The sequence below is a fragment of the Canis aureus genome, chromosome 35 (genome assembly GCF_053574225.1).
Source record: "Canis aureus isolate CA01 chromosome 35, VMU_Caureus_v.1.0, whole genome shotgun sequence".
In the NCBI taxonomy this organism is placed as follows: domain Eukaryota; kingdom Metazoa; phylum Chordata; class Mammalia; order Carnivora; family Canidae; genus Canis; species Canis aureus.
In genome coordinates this window covers 13,906,232-13,927,053 of record NC_135645.1, presented here as the reverse complement: position 1 = coordinate 13,927,053, position 20,822 = coordinate 13,906,232, and the positions used below count along the sequence as shown (strand labels likewise).

The 20,822-nt window shown below is 44.7% G+C and overlaps 1 protein-coding gene across 2 annotated transcripts in view; it reads left to right on the top strand.

Annotated features, from left to right (window-relative positions):
- The window catches only part of GTPBP8 (GTP binding protein 8), a 75,665-nt gene extending 65,668 nt beyond the window's left edge, over positions 1-9,997 (top strand). The window contains exon 8 of one of the 2 annotated variants that reach the window (XR_013372335.1): positions 9,548-9,997. The gene's annotated coding sequence lies outside the window, so the exon portion shown is untranslated. The remainder of the gene's footprint in view (positions 1-9,547) is intronic. The other variant, XR_013372336.1, reaches the window with a different exon arrangement.
- Positions 9,998-20,822: the final 10,825 nt, after the last annotated feature.

Sequence of the window (20,822 nt, the reverse complement as noted above, 5' to 3'; positions counted from 1 at the left end):
CTTCCTCATTTCTGCGTTGCTTGCTCCATCTTAGAAGCATGGGTCACCCCTGCTGCCACCAATGCCATCACTCCCCAGCAGACAGAAAGGCTAAAATGTCAAAAGATGCCTCGGTTGCCTCTGACAAAAGTGCGGATCAGCTCTGAAAGGGAATAAATATGATAGGGGGCACAATAATAACAGTGTGCGCTTGTTAACTACAAAAATCCAGCAGGATTGGGGGCAGGGAGGGAGGGAACTGGAGAATAGAAGCTGCCTTGGCAGGAGCCCCTGGGGGACAGAGCGGAGGGGGGTCCTCCAGCAGCAACCATCAATTCTATGGCCTGGTTTTGTTTTGTTTTGTGAGGTCTGAACTGAGGCTCAGCTGATGGGGCAGGGGGGTGGGTAGGGGGTGAATAAGGGATTTTACCCAAACCAGTGACTCTGAATGGAGGTCTTGGGCTCCGTAGAGGGGGCCTCAACAGTGGGAGCTTGAAAAGAGGGTCTTTGGGCTATTGGGGGGGACAGTGGGGGTTGGGTGGGGGCTGGGGAAACATTTTGAGGTGGGAGGGATAGGGGGAAGGAGGAGAATAGCACAATAATGGGAAAAAGGAGGCCAGCTTCTGAGCTCTCATTTCTGACAATGAGTCCCATGTGGTTCTCTTTATCTCAGCCATTCAGGAGTCAATAGAGGGAGCTTTTTTATTTTCAACTCTGAGTATACAGCCACCCCACCCCCATCACACACACACACACACACACCTAAAAGTGTGGGACACTGGGCAAGACTTTAGACACATCTGAAAAGTTGTTTCCTTGAGTCAGATTTGCTGAATTTTACACCTGCCTGCCAGAACTGGACATGTGGGACATTCAGTTCAGGGCCAGTGCCCCCCACCCCGCTACTCTCCCTGCCTTCTCCCATCACCCCCACTCAGCCTCTGCACCTTCCATCCTCCATTGTGCACCACCCCCTCTCCTCCTTCAGTGGATGCCTCAGTCCTTGACTCCTTACAAGGACATGAGTCACATGATCACAGGTAAAGGAAACATCCACTATGGAGTGACGGTAATTTTCGACCCAAAAAAGCAAAAATGAAAGATTGGAGCAAACCTAAGATTCAACGGTAGACTGTTTCAACAAGCAAAAAAAAAAAAAAAAAAAAAAAAAAGGAAGTTGTTTTTGATGGTGGACTTCTCTGAAATGTTAAGTCTCCAATTAGACGGATCCCTTTCAATTTATTCCTAAGTCTGTGATTGAGGCAGCTGCTGCCTCCTAATGCACTCAGCCTGGTAGAAAATAATTCATCTATTTTCCGTACAATATCATTATGTGTTCTCATGGGGTACCTGAGTCTGAATAGGTATAGCAGTCTTAATCGGGAGTAGAGACTTTTAAACATATGAACTCCAGGCCTCACGTGTGTGTGTGTTTGGGGGGGGGGGATCAGAGGGGCACTAGTCCAGTACCAGGCAAATGGTCAGGTGCTTCGGCCAGATCCATCCAACCAGGGGAAGACTCTCAGCTGCCTAGACTGAATGAAACAGGAAGGAGGAAACTACTTTTTCAATACCAAGCAATGAAGGTAAGGGAAAGAGAGAGCAACTGGAAATGACAAAATCATCAAGTAATTGCCTAGTGCCATACACTTTTCCTACAAGAATTGTTACCCCGTTGGAGGAGGGAAATGCGACTCAATCTTAAGCAATTTGCCCAAAGTTACACAGCTGGTAAGTAGCAGAGCCAGAACCACCCCCACCCCCACCCCCACCCCCAGGCCTGAATGACCTGAACAGCAGGCTCTGAAGTGGAGGGAGACTCCAGGAGTGGGGAGCGGTCTTCACCACAGCCCATAGGGATGCTCCTAAAGACTACTCATGCACTGGGTGGCTGTGAGCTGTGGAGCGGCTTCCGGCAGCTGCCCTTCTCATCTATGCTTGACAATACTGCCCTGCGTACTTGAAAGTTGCTGAGAGTAGATCTTGACATTTCTCATCACGAGGAGAAGACGTCACTGTGTGAGGTAATGGATGTTAACTAATCTTATGAATGCCATTATAGGAAGATATTGGATCAAGAGTTTCATAAGGGTTGAATTCAGTATCGAATTATGAGGAAGTTTAGGGAACCTGTGTTGTTTTGGATGAAAAGTGACGCTACTAGAAGGGTGGTAATCGTTTTGCAATGTATACATATATCGAATCATTGCGTTGTACACTTAAGCATACATGCTGTTCTGCGTCAATTATATCTCAGTAAAACAGGAGAGAAAATAAATTTATTTATTTATTTATTTTTTAAAGATTTTATTTATTTATTCATGATAGTCACACAGAGGGAGACAGAGAGGCAGAGACACAGGCAGAGGGAGAAGCAGGCTCCATGCAGGGAGCCTGACGTGGGATTCGATCCCAGGTCTCCAGGATCGCGCCCCGGGCCAAAGGCAGGCGCCAAACCGCTGCGCCACCCAGGGATCCCGAGAAAATAAATTTAAAGAATTGTTTAAAAAGGACTCCCAAATCTCATTCCTTCTTCTTAACACAGTTTGCTCTGCTGAGCAAAGCATCCCACACCAGGCACAGAAGGAAGATGAGCATTGCTTTCAGATCTCTCTCCTCTGTGCAGGGAGATTATAGCTCTCAGGTCTCCCTCACATGATAAGAAAATCACAGTTACCCTTGCCTCGGCTCCATTTCCAGTCTTGCAGGTACGGCTGTGCAGCTTGGCTGTGACTATTGGTGAGGATGTGAAGGACGTAGGATGGCAGACCACTTCCATGCTGCCGCCCTGGCTACTTCTCAGCTGGCCCTGCTCCAACCAGCTCTTCCTCATGGTACCTACCTGAGGGCCTGTCTAGATCTACTGCACAATGTGGATGCGCTCTCAGGGTTCGATTGTGCTCAGCGCCGCTCCCCAACTACACTGACGTTGGAGGGCAGGACGCGGCCTGGTGGTTCTGCTGTATCCAAGCAGAGCGCTGAGCATCCAGGCTCCTTGAGTTATTGTCCTTTGCTTGATTCCTAACAAGTGCTTTTTAAATAGTTGCCATGGTCCAGCATTCCTTACCATCTTTCGCTTGTCGATATGCCAGAGTTTCTGGATCATGCCGGTTGAGGTTATTAACCACTGGGACTCAAAGGCCAGCCCCCTTGGCGTTGTCTTCATCAACATCTTGTGTTCTGGAGCTTCATTGTCCCCAGTCTGTTGTGTTGGTCCCACATCCCTGAGTCATGCCCCCTGTGTACTGTCTCTAGGTGTGTGTTTGTGCTTATTTGGCAAATTCACGTTCATCTCAGCTGTTGTTTGATGATGCTTTTTATTCATCTTTTGCCCATTTCCTAATAGGATGGCCGGTCCAAATAGTCTCCATTCTTCTACTTTACCTTCATACCCAGAACTTGGAAACCGTCTCACATGATTGAGGCAATGGGACCCCCAAAAGCCTGCACCTGTTTTCTTTCAAATATATGGAGGCAGTGTTGTTTGGGGAGTTTTTTGGTTTAGATTTGTTTTGTTCTGTTTTGCCATGCTGCCATTTATAGGGCTCACCTTTTCTCAGGAAGCCCATCTCCTTCAGGATTTTACCACCTCAAATTCCCATTCCTCTGCAATTTTTAAAATACTATTTTTTTCTCTCCCCTTTTTTTCCTTTCCCTTAATCAATACACAAAAAAAATCATGTCACCATTATAATAGATATAAAGGCCAACAACAACACTTGTCTTAATTTCCCCTTCAGTTTCCATTCTATTTTTACTTTTGCCTAAAGAAAAGTCCATAAATTCTTTCTTTGTTATGACTTGCTCACCCCTTAGTCTCCTGTCATCTGGTTTTCACCCTTCCACTCTGAGTTGCCCACACTGGGAAAGGCACCAGTAGCCTTGAAGGACCTTCCCCTGATCTGGTCATGCTGGGTTCTTCTGTGGCATTCAGTGCTGTAGCCCCTGTCACCCCATCTTCCCCTCTCTTCTTTCATTCTCTGTGTGCCTCTGCTTCTTCACCCATCTGGGCCATACATAGGGGCACTTCCCCAGATTCAATATCTGCATGTTTTTTCCTTGGAGAAACTCCTTGGAGTTCCTTGTTTTCCACTCCCAAGGTTTCAGTCACCACCCTGTCTCAACAGGGTCTTACTGTCACACTTCCAACTATCTATTGGATTTTTCCACTTATATGTCCACATAGTACTTAAAATTTAAAATATATCAAATTAAACCCCCACACATTATTTTCTATTTTACTAACTTCAAGCCTCAAGGTCACTGCCCACTCATTGAGTATAATTAGTCACTAAAGTCTATGATTCCTTCTGGTCAACCCTTCTATCCCACATAGTTGGTGTCCTTTGCTACCATCCTAATAATTATGCCTTACACTTGGGCTATTGAAATAAACTTATTAGAATACTTTGGTTAAAATGTGCTCTTCTACTCAAAATATACAGTGGTTTATTATTATCATTATTATCATCATCATCATCATCATCATCAGAATCAGTCCAACTTTTGTAGCCTAACATTCAAGACCTTTCTTAATCTGATCCCAACTTTGTTGTTCTTACATTTCTCTCTACCATATTTCCTTTAAATAAATCACTCCAGCCGACTGTTCTACCCATAAGCCCCCATCACACTTTATGTTTTCTGGCCTCTGCACAGTTGTTTGTCCTTCCTGATGCAGTCATCACTCTGTTCCCATATCTCCTGGCTTAACCTTCTTTCAAATTCCAATTCATATCTTACCTTTTAGAAAACCTTCCCTGACCATCTCAATCTCAATCTCCCTTTAGCTCCCATGAACACCTGGAAGTTTATGAACAATGAAAAATTATAGTTTACATTTTAAATTATTGTTTCATTTTCATTGTGTTATATTCCTTTTTTAAAAAGATTTTATTCATTCATGAGAGACAGAGAGAGAGAGAGGCAGAAACACTGGCAGAGGGAGAAGGAGGCTCCATGCAGGGAGCTGGATGCGGGGCTCGATCCCAGGACTCCAGGATCACGCCCTGGGCCGAAGGCAGGCGCTAAACCACTAAGCCAGCCAGGGATCCCCTACTGTGTTCTTTCCAAATTAGACTGTCCATTCCTTTTGGATCTGCACTCCCAAATGGCACCTAGCACCAGATACCTCGGGCAGGATTAACCATATGCAGGTGTGGATATTGTGTTGTGCGTCTTTCCAATCAGAATCATATTTATTGGCTACCAATGGAACTTTATTATGGACCTTACCTCTTCTTTGCCCCTTCTTTAGCAGGTAGGAAAGAAACAAAGTAGTTAGCTGATCATACTCTTTTCCAAGTAACCTCATGCCTTATCCTACAATGACTCATTTCTTTCTTCATGATGAAGTAACTCCACTGTTTAAAACAAAAACAAAAATTGAAACTTTGTAATAGAATTCTTGTTCAAGTGGGTAGAAAAAGCATTGAATATACACTGGACAAACAGAGTTAGCATATCTAGCTCATGAGTTCATTAATTATTTCTTTTTTTATATATATTTTTATTTAGTTATTCATGAGAGACACAGAGAGAGGCAGAGACACAGGCAGAGGGAGAAGCAGGCTCCATGCAGGGAGCCCGATGTGGGATATTTAATCCTGGGACTTCAGGATCACGCCCCGGGCCAAAGGCAGATGATAAACTGAAGAGCCACCCAGGGATCTCCTCATTGATTATTTCCAAGCACCTCATATACTCACCAAAAAGGAAAGCTATGAGAATCATAATAAATACATCTTTTTTCTTAGCTGAGGAGTCAGAATCTTTATCAATGAGACTTTGGCTTCTCTCCTTCAGGTTAGAGTCAATTTATCTTTACAAAGCCCTCTCTACCTCTTGCCAAGATCATGAAGTAAAGTCTTGCTATTCAGTGTGTCAGTGGACCAGCAGTAACAGATCACCTGGGAGCTTGTTAGAAATGCAGAAACCCAGGACACTCCCCAGAATCGGCACTTTTATGGGATTGCCAGGTGATTTACATTCACATTAACATTTGAAAAGCACTGAAGTAAGACAGATTTGATAGACAGCATTGGAAGTATCTCTCAGATGGCATAAATACGAAGCTTAATGAATCTGTAAGAATCTTACAGCAATATGTGGGTGGTGATGGGTTGACCATAATAAAATAGCTGCATTTTGCAGACCAGAGTCCTGCTGTGGGCAGTGTCAAGTGTCAAGGGCAAGAGCCCTAAAAGAGATGCCTGCAGCCTTACTCTTGGGCTCAGGAAATCCCTCCAATGTTTACATTCCTCCCTGTTTCCATCATATTGCCTTCTGGATCTTTCCTCTGCCCTTTATAATAGACGTCTGGATTTGATGGGCTGAAACTGTCCTTGGGTTACTCTTCAACACCCCCCACAAGGCTGGGCTCCAGGAGAGGAAGGGCCTGGAACAGTGTGTAACCCAGGCATGAATTGCCCCAGAGAGTGTTTTTCTCTAGTGTGTCATCATCTTATACCTTTACTCTGTCATCTTTTTCAAACCCATCAGAGAAGTGTAATCACTTTAAGCATTGTATTTATTTCCTGCTGGGACATGTTATTTTCCTGGTAGGCTTTTCCTAAGTGTATCTTTGTTACAAATGCTAAGAAAAGGCTGAGACTCCTACAAGAAAGCAAAGACAGCAGACTAGGAACAGCAGACCATTTCGATGGGATGCTGGGTGCTCCTTAACCCTGAATACCACCAATGGCATTAAATGCTTTTTTACGCATGCATTCATTCTCAACACATATTACTGAGCTCCTACTTGTGGCAGGTGCTAGTCTATGGAGTACAGATATGTTGGTGAACAAAACAAAGTCTTTGTCCTGTTGTGATAAATACTTGGAGTGGGTAAGGAAGGGAAGAGAGAGAACAAAAATGAGTACAACAAAACCCCTGGCCTCAAGCCTCCAGAGTAAATGGAACGATCTAGGCACAGATAGGAGGAGGAAAGGGAGAAATTGTGGGAAAGTAGAGGAGAAGGCAAGAAGTAGAGGAAGAAGTCAGAAAGGCCTGGGAGTGGCAAGAGAGGCCAAGCACAACCGCCTGCCCAGCTCTGACCACATGGTACAGTGGGCTCCCGACCCAGAGCCTGTGGCCGGGGGAGAATGCATTTCTTCTTTGGAAGGAGGAGAGCTGCAGAAGGAAAATATGCTAAAAAGCCAGAGGCCAAAGAGGCACTTGGTAACAAGAAACCTACTGAAGAGAGGAAGTTAGGAATCAGATTAAGGCAAAGATATATACTGGAATGTTAAAGCTCTGTAATTTTCAGGGGTTATAAGGACATTTCAGAGCCTCCTGCCCAGAGAGTTCTCACAGTCCTGGGCGATAGTCACACAAACGTGTCAGTGTGTGAAGATAGGAGCGCATGTGTATATGATGTGTTGGGATCATGGGGGGCGCAGCGCTAGAGCAGAAGGAAAGAATGAAGGGAAGGCCATTAAAAGCTTTGCTGAGAAAGGTATTTCTTGTGCACAAAAAAGAATCAGGCCCCTCGCTCCCTACTGGGCCCATTTCTCCTGCCTTTACCCGAGCTGTCAGGCATGAATCCCTGTAGCATTCCGTAACTAATTGACAGTAATGGGGGCCATTGGGAGTCTAAGAATACATGGCATTGCCCGGCATGCACTGGAAAGAAGGGGGGCTGCCTCAGGGGCAGCTGTGGGGAAAATAGAGGCTGTCTTGTAAACTTTTTTTTTTTAATAGAAGGTAAGATGTAGAAAGGGAGGAGCAGATTTAGACAAACTTCTACTTTAGCCTAAAAATTAAAAAGTTGTAAATGTCATATCTTATCCTGAGCTAATATCCCAGGATACTAAGTTTGCCACAGAGAAGAAACAGATGGAATTTCAATTAACCCCCGGGCCCCCTGTGAAATCTATATTGTACCCTCTGGATTTACAACATATTGTAATATATGACTGCGGGCTCTGGAGATTCCATCGCAAATCAACCCTCTTTATTCCAGGGGTTCAGGAGACAACTACAAAGGCCCACTTCAGAATCAAAAGTGGCCAACTCTTTACAACTTCATCCTCAGAGTTGAAACCAAATTTCTAATTTTACAATAGATCTTATTTATTGAACAGTCTCATGTTTTGTTTTGTTTTGTTTTTAAGAGGGGACATTTATTTTTTCCCTTCTATTAATGATGATGTTTACATGCTAAAATTGTTAAGCCCAAATAGAAAATTGGAAAAGCACCATTATCACACCTTGAAGACTGATTTGTCTTCAGACCCATAGAAAATTATCTTCCAAGGACTTTTATATTTTCAAAATTCATACCTTTATAGGACATAGTCTCAAAACTAAAGACACTCACAATAAAAATAAAAGCAATTACCCCTGGGGATGCCTGGGTGGCTCAGTGGTTGAGCATCTGCTTTGGCTCAGGGTGTGATCCTGGGGTCCTGGGATCAAGTCCTGCATCAGGCTCCCCACAGGAAGCCTACTTCTCCCTCTGCCTATGTCTCGGCCTCTCTCTGTGTCTCTTAGGAATAAATAAATAAAATCTTAAAAAAAAAAAAGCAGTTACCCCTGCTATGAGTATCATGTGAAGTTATGCACGTTGAAATAACTTTTAAGAATTCCAAGTTGTGGGGATCCCTGGGTGGCGCAGTGGTTTGGCGCCTGCCTTTGGCCCAGGGCGCGATCCTGGAGACCTGGGATCGAATCCCACATCAGGCTCCCGGTGCATGGAGCCTGCTTCTCCCTCTGCCTGTGTCTCTGCCTCTCTCTCTCTCTCTGTGACTATCATAAAAAAAAAAAAAAAAAAAGAATTCCAAGTTGTTTTCAAAACCAGAATTGTTTATCAGGTAATCTACAAACCGATGATTTTGACTCTTAGTTCTTTCCTTTTAATACTGGCCTCACCTTCCTGCTCCTGTTCTTCCTTTCAAAACGTAATATTTGCATAAACATTCAACTGTTCACACAAGAAAACTCTTAAAATTAATTTTGGCCTTTATTTGGAATAAATTTTCTCTGCATTTTTCTTAGCAAGACTAGGTTTCCCTAAAACTGCACTTCACCTCAAATTGCTCCTGACCTTCTGTGGAGATGAGTTATGTCCATGCAGCAGTTCTGACTCTTTCCTCCTCAGGTTGCCATTCTGTTGTCCAGCATCTTTTAATGGAAAAATTGCCTCTGGAATATTCCTGTGCAATAGCTCTAGGAAGTCAGATAAACAAAATTCCTGTACTTTAAGAAAAAAGTAATTTGGGGGAGCTGAAATGTGTCTTTTTAAAAGACGATTAGAGGTTGACATATGATGTGCAGGGTCCCCCTCACCAAAGTAGCCATGAGGAACTGAGGTCCAGGACAATTATTAGACTCACAGATGTTGACAGATGGAAGAAATAGAAGAGACGTCTTTCAGGCAGCTAAGATACTGTGTATCCCCACTTTTTTGTTTCTCAGAAGGAAATAATTCAATGAGGCAGTCTCCGGGATGTTCCTTTCCAACTAGCCAGGACGGATGAGTTCTCTAGCCAGCTATTCATTTCCTCCACTGAATGCACAGCTTTTGAGGAGCACTTAAGGACCCTTTTCTTCTGCCTGCATCTTCCAGCACGTGGTTCGACCAGCGGGGGCCATTTTATGGCAAGGACATCCATCCAGAGCAAGCAGAGTTTTGGTGTGGCACAAGGACTCGTGGGGGCCAGCAGAGAACCTCAAGGAACTAGACAACTCGCTCTTCCAACAGATTTGGAACATTGGCCCCAAAGACAAAAGAAGGTTCTTCTGATGGGAAAGACTTGCATTTCTAGTGATACTGATTTATCCTCTTAAACCAGTCTTTAATCAGAAAAAAAGAAAAAAAAGTATGCTGTTTTTAAATAGTCTAAACATTCGCCTGTCTTGGACATCTTAATATCAGGCAATCAAAGGTCATTTTAATGTAATTATTAAAGTTTATTTCCTCATCTGAACAAAAACATGAATTTGTTATTAGACCCAGACCAACATTGATTTAAACTGTCTCATTTCCATCCTAGATATCATTTATTTTGGAAAGAGCAAACATGTGGTTACTTAAAAATAATATACCAACCAAATGTTAAGAGTGACTGGGTTTTTACATATATATTTTTTTTACCCTTTGTGTTTATTTATCACATGTGAATAATAAAAACTAATACTATAGTACTTCCTAGGTGTCAGGACCACTGTCCTCCTTTTCCAAAGAGAGATTATTACTAACATAAACAATGTTCTGAGTCCACGGTTGTTTTCCAGCCCTTAGAAGTGCTGGCCACGCCTCAGGTTTTCTGATGGACTGTTCATTTGCAGAGTTCGAAGTGACTTATCTTTTAAAACAGTTAATACAGCTCTTCCACTTCCTTTTCCCTCCCTCACCTTCTACATGTGTGCCCTGAACTCCACACGATTTATAGCATCTTATTTGAGACTCCTTGAGTTATGGTTGGCAACTTTAATTTCGGTAAAATCAAGTCTTGATCTTTATCCTACTAATTTCCTATTCCAACACCACTAGAAGTAAAGGCAAGATTTAAAAAAAAAAAAAAAAAAAAGGCGGGGGAAGAAAAGGATGATACAGGAAATGTCTTGAAATCACCTGGTTTGGGACGCCTGGGTGGCTCAGTGGTTGAGCATCTGCCTTCGGCTCAGGTCATGATCCCAGGGTCCTAGGATCGAGTCCCACATCAGGCTCCCTGTATGGAGCCTGCTTCTCCCTCTGCCTATGTCTCTGCCTCTCTGTGTGTCTCTCATGAATAAATACATAAAATCTTTAAAGAAAATCACCTGGTTTAAAGCTTCATAATCACATACAAGTGGGAAAAGTATACTGAATAACTCAACTGAAAAAATACATGGTTGGTGACATATTTTACTTTTGCCTTGTGTTTCCTCTGCTCCCCCAAGTTGGTTTTACTAGTTTTTCCTCTCTTTTCCCTGAACACTGAAACCACAATTGTTTTTAGTTACTTTGCTGGGCCAAGGAAAATGTGTACATTAGAACAAACAAATCTCCTTCTAGGTCTTACATATCAGTTTTTCCCAAAAGTTTTCGCTGACAAGGTTTTCCCACAGGTATCCGCTCCTTTCCTTGAATCCTCTTGGCATTCACATATACAGACAGTACCTCAACGCCAAGCCCTCGTTTATTATCTTGGCTTCGAACTGTTCTCTATTCATGCAATTTACATCTACATCTACATCTTAGCTAGAGAACCAGGTTCCAAGGAAAAGAACTATTATTTTTCTTTGCAGATTCTGCAGTCTTGTTTTGTAGGTCAGACAAATTTGTTGAGATGAATTTGAGAGAATGTTATATATAAATGGCATATTTCCCTGAAGTCTAATTGCTGAGTGTAAGAGCAATGAACAACTGGGAAACTAGGCCAAGTAGACAAAGTATCACAGCAAAGATAGGAGTAAAGTTTGTCTGGCCTGGGCCACAGTCTGGCACCTAGGAAGGTAATCCTAGCTTGGGACTGGAGCCCAGACAGACTGTCCAGAATTTTTGAAGATGCAGAACTCACAAAAGTAAGATTGGGCTTTCTCTAAGCAAAAGAAAGGACATTTTCTGTTCCATTTGTGGGCAAGAGTTCAGAAGAAATGTCTGCGCTGAGAATGGCAAGCAAACCAATTGGACACCAGAGGTGAAGATACTCAAAGAAAAACATCTGTGTGGCTGCATGACTTGCCAGGAATCTCGGACTAGGCCATTACGGCAACACTGATCCCAGGATCTCATTTTTGTGGTTTCAACACCTGTTCATCCATCCTCTGCAGATTGCCTTTCTTTCCATAAGTGGGAATTTGGACCTTTTGTTCTCTTTGTCATTGGACGGTCATAGGAAGTCACTGCTTACAGAGGATCAGATTCTGCTGGTGAGAGCACCCTGTGGACTGTCCTGAGCATAGGACGATACCACTGCAGTGACGGCTCCTCGGCTCCTCTGCCTTACTGAGTAACACCAACAGTGTTGGTATTATTGCAGCCCGAATCTTTTTCTTTATATTAGCAAGCTGTTTTTATGTCTTCAGAAGTCATTTCTGCCTTTCATTAAGAATGATTCAGTAAGTCGACATTTACATAGGATCTTTCCAACAAGCAGCTAAAAGTCAATACTGAAGAAAGGGCTCTCTTTCTCTCTTTTTTATTTTTATTTTTTTTAATTTTTTTTAAGAGCTTTTTTTTTTTTTTAATTTTTTTATTTATTCATGATAGGCACACAGTGAGAGAGAGAGAGAGGCAGAGACACAGGCAGAGGGAGAAGCAGGCTCCATGCACTGGGAGCCTGACGTGGGATTCGATCCCGGATCTCCAGGATCACGCCCTGGGCCAAAGGCAGGCGCCAAACCGCTGCACCACCCAGGGATCCCTCTCTTTTTTAAATAATAGACTTTATTTTTAGAACAGTATTAAGTTTCTGGAAAAATTGAACGGAAGTACAGAACGTTCCCATATATCGTCTCTTCCTTTCCAATCCCTTATTCCTTTTCCTCTGTCGTTTCCCTACTATTGGCATCCTGTATTGGTGTTAGTACATTTCTTACTATGAGCCAATACTGGTTGACTGTTATTAGCTAAAGTCCCTAGTTTACATTAGGGTTCACTCTTTGTGTTGCACATTCTATGGGCTTTGAGAAATGCACAATGAAACATATCCACAATTATGGTATGAAAACAGAGTAGTTCCACTGCCCTGGAAACACCTGTGCTGCACCTGTTCATCACTTCTTCTCGCCCCTCTACCCCCTGGCATACACTGATACTTTTAGTGTCTCCATATTTTTGCCTTTTCCAAAATCTCATGTAGTTGGAACCATACAGATTGCCTGATAGTTGGAATCATTCAAATTGATTTATTTTACTTAGTAATAAGCATTTAAGGTGCCTCTGTATCTTTTGGTAGCTGGGTGGCTCATTTCTTTTTATCACTGAATAATATCCTATCATATGGAAGTACCACAGTTTCTCCATTCACCTCCTGAAGGACATCTTGGCTGCTTCTAAGCGTTAGCAGTTATGACTAAAGCTGCTCTAAGCATCCATGTACAGCTTTGTCTCATTTTGAAGCTGAGTGACAAGAGCAAGCCTTCCAGAAGTCTATATCCTCACACTTTTCCTACCTGGCTTATTGACTGACTGGTCCCTCACGACTTACTGATTCCTCACAATTGCTCTTGGTCCTCCCCCAAGCTTACTATGGCAGAAGTTAAGGTCATAGTTCTACCCAAATTGCCTAAGGTCTGATCCCAGACCAGGGTGAGATGAGCTCTAAGATATCACCATCATGGAGAAAAGGCAGTCTAGGCCGACCTGGGGGAGCCCATGACCACCAGGGCTTCTGGCCCATGAAACTTAGATTTCTGTCCTAGAAAGTGTCCTAGAAGTCACTTGGAGGTGTTATGCCAAGCCACAGACAGAAAGCTTTCATCTTCTGTAGCCAATCCCCAGCTAGCTAGATACTATCTGATACCCTATTCTTATCACCTTTCCAGCCTCAGGGAAATAGTCAAGTTCTCTGGTTCACTTAAAAAGGGATGTTCTTGGGCCACCTGGCTGGCTCAGTCGGTTCTTGATTTCTGCTTAGGTCATGATCTCAGGATCATGGGATCAAGTCCATGTGGGGCTCCGCACTCAGCATGGAGTGCTCCCTTCTGCTGCTCTCCACTCCCACCTCTCTAAAAAAAAGGAATAAATCTTATAAAAAGGGGGACATTCTTATTAAAGAACTCTCCACTTTAGATGTCTTCCGTTGGGTTCTTCTGTGTGTTATTTTGCTCTCCCCTGATTTCCACATATATTAAAATGTATTTGGGTTTTCTGTGGATGCAGAGCTTCCATTAGCAAAGTTGCAGCGGTGGTCTGTCTCCTCAGACTGCACACTCTGCTTTTCATACTAACCGGTAAAGGGCCCAAAATAGCCAAAGTGCCTTCCTTCCCTCATTGCATTTCAAAAAAGGAAATTTGCAGGTCAGCTGGAAGTAGGGTCTTTTTTTTTTTTTTTTTTTTTTTTTTTTTTTAATGATAGTCACACAGAGAGAGTGAGAGGCAGAGACACAGGCAGAGGGAGAGGGAGAAGCAGGCTCCATGCACCGGGAGCCCAACGTGGGATTCGATCCCAGGTCTCCAGGATCGCGCCCCGGGCCAAAGGCAGGCGCCAAACTGCTGCGCCACCCAGGGATCCCTGAAGTAGGGTCTTCATATGAAGTTTCAAGATGCCTGAGCCCACCTCAGGGTACGGCTGTCTCGCTCTCCTGAGATGATAAGGGGCTTCCAGGCCACTAAAACCTCCTGTCAGGTTAGCACCTCCGAGCTGCCTGAACATTTATCAGGAGCTCACTCATCATCTAGCTCACCTTGTGAACATTCCCCAAAGGCGATATCCAATTGTCATGGTGTCATGGTGACTCCTTGGGGGTTCCCACTCCACATGCACCTTCAGAGATCTGATTCCGAAAGAGCTTGTTGGAGAACATGAGCATCATGCTGGTTGTCAGCAAGTGGGCTTCTGATGCTCAGGCCCATGCAACCTCTCTCTCTTTTGTTTAACTGTGTGTGAAATGTGGCCCACAGTGCTTCACAGGAGATCACCCATAAAACGGCACGTTAGCACTTTAGCGGAGAGAGAACCGATACCTACCTGTCAAAGACTGGAAGGGAGGACAGTGGGAAGTGGGTCTGTGAGACAACAGTTAAGGCAGGAAAAAAGCAATAGCAGGAACTGGGGATCCAGTGTTGGCAGTCCTGAGGTAGAAGGGGGAAACGAAAAGGTGAAGAGACAGTGAGGTGAATTGAGGGGGAGGGTCTCATTGTGATGTATTTTGTGCACCAGGATCTCTGAGGATGCAGAAATAAAGAAGTAGTCTGCTCTCAAGACCTGATTGGCAATGAAAAACAGTTCTCTGTCTGTCATTCAAATAGCAACAGTGGGTTGGAGTTGGGAGAAAGCTATTGATTATCCTACTGCCAGAGAACTCTTGCATCAGCCCTGCCCTGCTTCATAAGCAAACTGAGCAAGGAAGTAGGCTCTAATATTTGCGCTGGACCAGCCATGTTTTTGGAGCCCCACTTCAAGGGGATTTACACGCATTACCTCAGTTTAGGCCTTTATCCCTATGTTAAATGGGAATCAATGAAAGCAAGAAAGGTTAAGTGACTTGCACAAGGATATACGACTCATAATTTTCGGTCTGCATCCAACTTCCAAAGCCTGTTCTCATGCTCTTGAGGAGGTTTGGATCCAGCTCCCCTAGTCCACTACTCTAGACCCACCTTCCACCAAGAAACGGTCACCTCCCAGGCAGAGGAGCTTGAAATTTTTCAATTAGAGATCTATTCCTTTTTCCAACACTTTATTCTTTGGTAACTGAGCGGAACGAACCCTGAAAAAGGCTATCCTTAATATATGTCTCACTGAAAACATATTTATGAGAACATTTCAAACAAGGAAATTTTGATTGTGTGCATGCGGAGTGGGGGGCAGTCAGAAAGGGGGCAAGGGGAGAGACTCATACCAAAGAGGGAGGCAGATGATAGAAGACATCCTTGCTCACTCCTCAGTGTCTGTGGGCACAGTGCTACCTGGGACCAGCCCTCCTTGCTTCTCCCTGTCCAGGGAACAGGAGGGGAACTGACTCCTTCTCCCCCACCCCCCAGAGAATCAGCCAGTGGGAGGAGGCCAAGGCAGGAGAGGAGGCTGCTGTTAGCAGAGGTGGGGGGAGCTGCGGTGAGGTGGAGACAAAGGGGGAAGTAACTTTTTAAATAAAAACTGATATGTGATGAATAGAATGGCTAATCCCGAGGAGCCCTGAGAAGGCCGGACCGCCAAGCAAGGGCCTCTCTTTTTTTCACTTTCCTTTTTCTTTTCTTTTTAATTTTCTTTTATTTAATTTCGCTGCAGCACGTATAATCAATTACAGCCTGAATTGGGATAAAGGGAGGGGAAGCACTTTAATTCATAAATCAATTTTATACGGTCATCAGTCAGGTTGTGAATGCAAATACCTCTGTCGGTTTAGGTTATTCAGAATTAATTGACTCCCACCGGGCTGGGCTGCAGATGGAGAGGGGCTTTCTCACAAAGTCTCCTTGGACCCAGCATGGGGGCCGAAAGCTCCCTCCCTTCCCCCTCAGGCCCTCAGCCACCCCCTCCACTCCTTTACCCTCTGGGCCCCAAACACGGAGATGGTGGGGGTGGGCGTCCGGCTAAGAAGCTGGGTGGATAAGAGCCCAGAAAGATTTGTTTGAAGAAGGAAGGGGATACAGGGAAAGATGAAAGCCCCCAAACAAACCCTCTTCAGCCCAGGCCCTGCAGAGACACCTTTATGTGATTAGAAATGCTTAGCTTTCAAGGGTCTGCTTTTAAGTTCTCTTGAGCTTCTTCAATAAGAAAGAAAAAAGAAAACAAACAGAAAAGCCAGAGCCCCTGGGCTGAAGCTGAAGGGATATCATTCAGAAAGCACCGGGTGGCAGAGGTTTGTGCGGCTGCCAGATTGGCGCTGGCTGCGGAGAGCAGCCCAGGATGGAGGCCCAGTGCATGCCTGCGGCAAGTCCCCTCCCAGGGCCTTAGGCTGGGGGGGGGGGCCCGGGATGGCCCTGCCCCATCCATATACAGGACAGCGACAATGAATCATGGTGCCAGAAGGACCTACAGAAGCTTCCTAACTGGGCAACACCTGTTCCCTAAGTTGGGGTCTCCTATCACAGGAGTTCTTCTGATTCGGAAAAGACACCCACCCAGCCACCCATACATTCAGCATATCATCGTGTCTTCTGCTTTTATGCTTTTTACCCTCAGCTGCATATACCCCTAACTATGTTGCTCCGAATCAGACTTCGTGGTTTTCAACACGGGCCCCCGTAGTAGAATCACCCAGGGACTTTTTTTGTTTTGCCTTTTGTTTGTTAATGCCAACTGTCCAGGTCCACTTCTAAAATTCCTGCTTTCTTGGGTTTTGAGTAGAGCCTGGGGAATTGGTGTTTTGTAATAGAGCTGCAAGTAGGTCCAATGCGAAGATAGCATTGGAACCACTGAGTGTTTGAGAACCTCCCCAATCCTCATCCCCCCGCCCCCCAAAACCTGGCAGTGTTTCTCAAAGTCTGGTGCATTAGAATGGCATAGGCAGGAAAAAAGATGGATAAGAAAAAAAAGAACAAAATAGAATATGAGATTATGTATGTTGCAGATTCCCTGGTCTCCTCTACACATACCGTACAAAGAATCACTGGAAAAATTTATAACTTAAACTCTCAGTAAGTGTGGGAACCTGGGCTGAAGCAAAACACAGAGATATCTGAGCGGTCTTTGTTTAAAATCAAATCCTAGCCTGCCTGGTATGCATCATATTTTGCCTTGACTTAAGAGTCACCTGTTTGTGGATTTACCCAGAGAGATCTAAGCTACCCAAACTGGAATCTAGAAGCAAAAGGAAGCATTTGATGGGATGATCTTAAAGCTTGCATGTTCCAAAACATGGATTCTTAATTCGTATTGAGCCTCTACGAGATCAGCAGCAAAATTCTTATGTATTTTTAACCGGAACTCAAATAACCAGCCCCTGCTCTTTAATACAGTTGTTTATATGTAAATGAGCCATATTTATTTATTTATTTCAAAAGGCTAAGAGGAATTCTTGGAAATGCTCCCTTAGTCATTCATTTGTACTACCATGTTATTGAAGGCAATAAAACTGCCTTTCTTTAAAAATTTCAGTACTTTGGCCTTCTTTTCCAAGTCAGACTTCCTCTCCAAAAAGTCTGAAGGTCTTTAATGGAGATTAAATGTGTGCTTTCCCCTGCTGTACTTAGCCAGCAGCAAAGAGAAATTTGGGGAGGGGGGAGGTTCAGAATGAAAGGGCACCTTGTTTGCAAAGCCCCGTGTTTCTGAGGTAGAAGACATCCACTTGGAAAAAAATATCCTTACACCATGAGAGCAGTATGGCAGGGTGATTAAGTACACAGGCGTCAGTCTATACAGTCCGGCTAGGAAACTCCACTTCACCACTTCTATTGGGCAAGATGTGTAACCTCTCTGTGCTTCAGTTTCTTCCTCTTTAAAATGGGAGTATTGACAGTAGTTGGTTCCCTCCTGGGTTGTTGCGAGCCTTGAAACAGCTAAGCAGAGAGCACGCTCATTGTGGGAGCTGACTGTGTCTGGCAGAAACCAGGGCTCAGTGGTTCCTGAGGAGCAGATCAATGGGTCTTGGGGGGCTGATGGGGTCCCCCGCAGTGACATCAACATCTCCTAGGCACTTGTTAGAAATGCAAAATCTCAGGCCCCGCCCAAGACCCACTGAACAACTGAGAAACCCTGAGAGTAGGATTCAGCACCCTGTGTTTTCACAAGGCTTCCGGATGATTCTGAACCATGCTCAAGTTGGAGAACCACAGGGTAGGTAGGCAGGCTGGAAGCTGGAGGCTTTGCAAACAGCTTTTTAGGGTCTTTCCTTTGTGGTAAAGAAAGAAGCAGGACTTACTTCTCTATAGGGGAAACTGAGACAAAGATGTTTCACACTGTTGTGAGTTTGAGATTAGGAGGAAAGGCAATTTAGAGGGACCAGAGTGTCCAACCAAACAGTGGGAATGTCACCGGTTGCCTGAAGGCCTCGTGTGCAACAGCACTGTGTGCAAAGCCCTGCCACTGATGCAGTTCAGAGCTCACAACCTCAGGCTGCCTCCTCTCCTCCACACCTCGGCCTCTCCCCAGACCCCAGGGCCCAGTGCCTCCAGCCCTCTCTCTCTCTGGGACGTCAGCAGACTGTACTGCTCCACTCTGTCGCCAGATGAGAGCAGCAGAGAAGTCTAAAGTTCTAGGCTTGTACAAAGAGGGAAGCTTTGCCAGGAAGAGGGTCACAGAAGAGCAGTCTCAGCCTCTTCGAGATGCCGAAAAAATATCTTCTCCCTATGGCTTTCCTTCTCCCGAAATAAGGTTCCCAAAGAGCCAGAAGGCTGCGAGGGGGGACAGTGGTTTGGAGTGGTGAGAACAAAGGAATTTGGAAGTCATCTGTAGAAAAGCAATATTTTTTGAGCCTTAAAAATGAAAGAAGAGAAGAAGTCTGGAGACTTCAGAGACCAGCAACACTCTCTGACCTACCACCGGGCTGCAGAAGGAAAAGGAGGTACAAGGACAACTCGAGAAAGTGGCTGAAATGTTCCCTTAAAGTTTTTTCCTTCCCTTCCCACAAACAATAATCGAGCAAATCCTGAGTGCCAGGTGTTCTGCTACTCAGAGAAATGCATAAGACGAAATCCTTGCCCTCGGGGAGCCTTGAAATATATAAAGAAGAAAATAGAAAAATGTCGCACATTCCTCCCAAAGCAACAGCTAAAGAAAGGAAAAGAACAAAACGACTCCCAGTTTCCTTGAACACTTGACTCAAATTTGAGATGGGGGTTCAGCGAACAGTGGTAATACAAATTATCCACTCCCAACCCCTCTCCTTTACACGCACACACGAGTGCATGCACACACACATACTTTGGCAGCAGTCATGTCCTTGACCAGCTGGCCAGCGAAGGACAGACCCCGTTGCTGCTGGCCCTGCCCCTGTACTCCAGTCTTGATCAGAAAAGCATTAGAAGTAAATTAAAGAAACAAATCTTAGACTTTCTGGTACATAAGCCAACTCCAGCCTACCCTCCTTTCAGTGAGGTAGGGATATAGGAATCTGACAAACACGGTTTCATTTCCTGTGGATGCACAAGGGTTTAGAAACTAAGAGGGAAGGAGGATTTGGACAAGTACATTTGGGTTTTATCACACAGCCCTTTTGTGGTGTTTATCAAGCCCCTGGGGCCCTGGGTTTCACCTTCTGTCTGAGCTCAGCCCTCCAGGCGCCCCCTTGGGACTGCCTCTTCCTTGGGGCAGAGAAGGCAAAGGCAGCCTTGTGCTGGACCACCAGGTCACATGGCTCCCAACACCTCGGTCCCCGTGGTCACTTTCCCAGGTCACTGTCCAACTTTCACACTTTCTCTAAATGTGAACAGGTCAGTTATTAGGCGAGGACAGCCCGGGAACCCCTAAAAGGGGCCGCTTTGTTACTCTTCCTAAATCGGCCCCCAGGTGCTCCCAATGTGCTCATTTGCCCCCTGAAGGAAGAAATGAGCTTTGAGTCCCTCTGCTGGTATTTATTTCCCAGCTCAGTTCCAAACAGCCAAATGAGTTTTTCAGAAAGACCACAGCTGGCTTGTCAAGGCCCAGGTAACAATATTAAAAATAACCAAGAGAGGAAAAATCCCACCCAGAACCCCTTGGGTGTTGTTTTCACAAAGTTGTTTTCTGGGCGTCCTTACATACTCAGGGTTATTCTTGTTTCCTTTCTCTTATCCTTCGTGGCTTTTCCTCTGCCTCTTCTTTTTTATCTATATTGCTCCCCAAGGCATAGGCTATGTGTCTATGATCCTGAACAAAGTTGATTCCAAACTTTTTTTTTTTTTTTTTTTTTAAAGAACATTCTTTAGACAAAACACAACCCTGGCTGCAGCTGGAAGCTGCTGGGATTTTTCTGTGCCTTGTTTTAATGCATGGCCCCTTTCATGAAACCCGGGAGAGTTCATGGAGGTGGGGAGTGGAGGAAGAAGAGGAGGAGGGGGGAAGAGAGGCGTGAACCTTTACACTCAAAGTGGGACTTCAGAAGAATTTACAGCCGTCTTTTCTGGAGACCGTTAAGATTTTATTACCCTAGTACCAGCAGTTACAATGCTCCATGGAGCTCAGAGCTAAGCCTATGCCAAGGATCCTCCAGCTTGCTGAGGCTGGAGAGAGGCCAACTCTACTGCAAAGTTCACTTCGGAAAGAGAGAGGGAGCCAGCTCAAGTGGGAGGTGGGTAGGAGGAGAGAGAGGAGCCCAGAAAGTAAGTAAGGCAT